This window comes from Pyrgilauda ruficollis, unplaced genomic scaffold (genome assembly GCF_017590135.1).
Source record: "Pyrgilauda ruficollis isolate IOZ18807 unplaced genomic scaffold, ASM1759013v1 scaffold29, whole genome shotgun sequence".
In the NCBI taxonomy this organism is placed as follows: domain Eukaryota; kingdom Metazoa; phylum Chordata; class Aves; order Passeriformes; family Passeridae; genus Pyrgilauda; species Pyrgilauda ruficollis.
Genome location: NW_024524266.1, coordinates 12,540,003 through 12,543,780, shown reverse-complemented (window position 1 = coordinate 12,543,780; position 3,778 = coordinate 12,540,003).

Here is a 3,778-nt window from a genome sequence, read left to right as displayed (position 1 = left end):
TTTTGCTTTAAATAAAGTGTGTGTCTTTACCCAGATTATGAAACTCTCCAGTTATTAAGTTTTTGGTACCCAAAATATTAATGTGAATCTCTAACAATCACTCAAAGGCAGTTTACAGTATGATTTTTTATGTTTCACTTGGCAGATTTGCATTTGGAATAGTATGGGAAAAAAGCTGTGAAGGCCCTTGCGTGAAATATTGACAAATGGAAAGATAAAGGTTGACAGGAACAGTGGAGAGAAAAAAAAGTATTGGAGACTTGCAATCCTGGAAAAGATAGCATGATAGAATACTGATGATCAGCCAAGAAGTTTGAAATTGAGCTGGTGGTAAAGGAAGGCACCGGAGAGATTGAAAATGGATAGAAGTGAGTGCAATACAAATATGTTCAAGAAAGGTAGTCTTAGCTTTGTGTGGATTTAAGGAGATTGGAGTGCTTATCTGGAGAGCCAGAAGAAGAGAAAAAGGGATGGAAGGGATAATGACACAGTTTAAATGCAAATAGTAAAGAGACTTTTTCTTAAATTATATTTTATCTGTAACAATAAGAAGGAGGGCAGAGAATATGAATCATTCAGACAAAGTTTATACTGAAATATATAAAGTAGAGAGATCTGCAGCATTCAGCATTGTATTTCTTGTATTTCTAGCAGTAAAGTTGCAGCTGTAGTCCTGTGCTTGCACCACTCTGTAAGAAAGAAATCTACAGAGAACCCAAAAGAGAGCAGGGAGGATAATGGAAAGATTATAATATGACCTATAAGGAATTACTGCAGCTGGGACAGTTTAGTCTAGAAAAGTCAAGAGACATATAACAAAAGTAGCAGCCTGCCTGCTGAATATCAGCTCTCTACCCCATATCCTCAAACTGTTGTTTCAAAATCTTAATCACAGTAGTCATACAAAAGCCAAGGAGAGTAAATCTACTATTGTTTCAAAATCTTAACCACAGTAGTCATACAAAAGCCAAGGAGAGTAAATCTGTTCTCTGTGTCCAGTAGCAAAAGCAAGCAGTGGCAGTAGTTTGCAGCAATGGAGGTTCAGATTAAACATTCAGAAAAACTTTCTGGTAAGAGTGAACAGTGTTGAGTGGATTAAATAGACAATTTGGATTCTGGGAAGGGAAGGACCAACAGAGGTTAGCTAATCTAATTGCTTTCTAACCTCTGAGCATCCATCAGCAAAGTGTCACTGCTGAGAATCCCTCAACCTCCCCTAACATCATTTATTCAATAAGTAAAAACTTGATTATTGAAATTAGCAAGGACAATCTAATAACAGGACATTTCCCACACTAAGTGCCCATCTCTCTGACTTGGGAAGAATGAAATGAAGTCGGACACCCTCTTGGTCAAAACCCAACCATCATTTCTCACCATTTTCTTCAGAAGTGCTTATAAAAGTAGTTCATGAAAGAGTAAGAACACAAAGAACCTCTCCCAAAGTGGGTAACCCCACTTATTCAAAGCAGTGCTACAAAGCACAGATGAATGGCACCACCAAAGGCCACTATTCTCAAGAATTTGTGTATTCCAGATGATTTACATGTAAACTATATCAGAATTAACATGACATTTTTAGTTAAACTCTTATATAAAGACTGACTAATTTGATTCTATACAAGTATCCTGAGAACATAGATTTTATTAAACACCACATCTTCACTAAAGAATTGAGGAAAAAAACAGGTCTAAAATCACACTGTACCAAATGCTATGTTTTTACTTTTCATCATTTATGGACTGTCATTGCACATAAAAAACTTTTGTGGATTTAATCTGCATGCATTTTATAAGACTATTTCATAAATAGTAAATATTTTTTATTTATTCTGACAAAAAGAGTATAGTTTTAAGCATTGTCCATTCCATTGGAATGATGAACTGCTCTTAAAAATTAATTAAAGCTACAGTGTCAGCCAAAATTATATGGAAGCAGCCAAGTGATTGGTGTTGGAGGTGATGAAAACCTATAGGGTGTAGTTTAATTCATACCTTTCATTCTCTACCTTTTTTTACCACCTACACAGGAGGGAAAAAAATATCAACCATTGTGGGGTTTTAATCTCAGTCTAAAAATATATGTTTTAACTAATTGATCATCTCAGCAATAAGGTATCTTCTTCTACTATTTTTGACTATTAATTCTAGCATGTCTAGAATTAGCATGACATTGATAGATACATAAATGCAGGGATTTATGCATACACATATACATGCATAGAAACAGTATTTTAATAAATCTGCTCCAGACATAAACCACTCCTTTGTCTTACAAAGTCTTGCAGTTGACCTTATGAAGTCTTTCAGTTAAAACCTTCAGTATCCAAAATATGTCAATTGAAGCAAAATTTATTAAAGCTCATCAGTTAAATATTCAGTAATTTATTCTGTTTTCTTGTAGATGCTTGTCTTTGAAGTCAAACAGTATTTAACCACACTGTATTTTTTAGTTTCCTGATGAGTTTTGAACAGAAATTGTGTGAAGGTATGCTTGTCTTCATTTTGACTCAATTAAAAGGTAGAAGAATTTTGCAGCCTCTCTCAGGCAAAGACCATTTTAAATGCAACTTCTGCTGTGCTAACTGGTGCTTGAGAGCCATGAAGCTCAGAGAGGGATCATACTTTCAGTTTGAGAAATGAGAGGATTGAAATGTAATATCTAAATGGGTTTTTTAAAAATCTTTTATAATTAATTGTTGCAGTTTGAGAACTGAAGTTCTGTATTAAAAAAAACCCCAAACCACTGTGTATCAAGTGGAACCCTCCTAACAGCTGAAGTTTTTCCCTGTTTGGTGCCTACTCAATTCAGACCTTGGAGTTAGTGGTAGGAGGATTGGGATCACGGTTTCCTGGCTTGTTTGCCTGTAATTTGTACACCCTGGGACAAGATTTTTATGCATCAGATGTCTATTCAACCCAAGCAGCTGTTGCAAAGGGCTCAGTCATTCAAGCCTATGGTGATATGTCCCTGTAACTTGTGAAGAAGTGGCAGGAGGCTGCCCAGGAGACCATTATCAGCCTGGCACAGGATATTGGTTACAGAAAAGAAATTAGATGCGTGAACCTCCCCACCCATGCCTCTTGCTCCACTGTTCTTTTAAAAGCTGGCTGACTTGTAAGGATTCACAGAAGACCATCTGTTGAGCTTTCCCAATCAAACCTAATTTGTATTTATTTATTTTAGAGAGTAAAAACACGCTCCAGCCTTTTGAAAGCTCATTTAGCACCAACAGCTAGAAGATGCAGTTTAGGATACATTATTCAAGATATCCAATATGTTGACTAAGATTTTTAGATAAATTCCATTTGGACAGACACGACAGACCCTACATCCTTCTCTCCGCCATTATTTCAACTTCCTCTCTCTCTTGTAATGAGATACACAATATTTCTTTTCATGCTCTTCAAACAGAAGGACAGAATACATAAAGTATTTACCAGATAGAAATTAAATAAGCAGCATGAAAAGTATTCCACTTCCACTTTGAAATTCTGGCCCAGCTTAGATAGGTAATAACACTACTGCAAGAGAGACATCATTCTGTAATGTTACATGTATATGGAAAACCCCATCATTCTGTAATGTTACATGTATATGGAAAAAACTGTCTGTAGAGAAGATGAATCAAAATGCATCTGGAGTCAATAGCACACTCTCAGCATGAAAGCAAAGATGAAATTTGTCCTTTCATACTCAAAAGAAATAGAAGGCAAGGGAATTTACATTTCCAGTATATTGGCAATCATCCAACTTCAAGAAAGTCTGCTTTCCTTT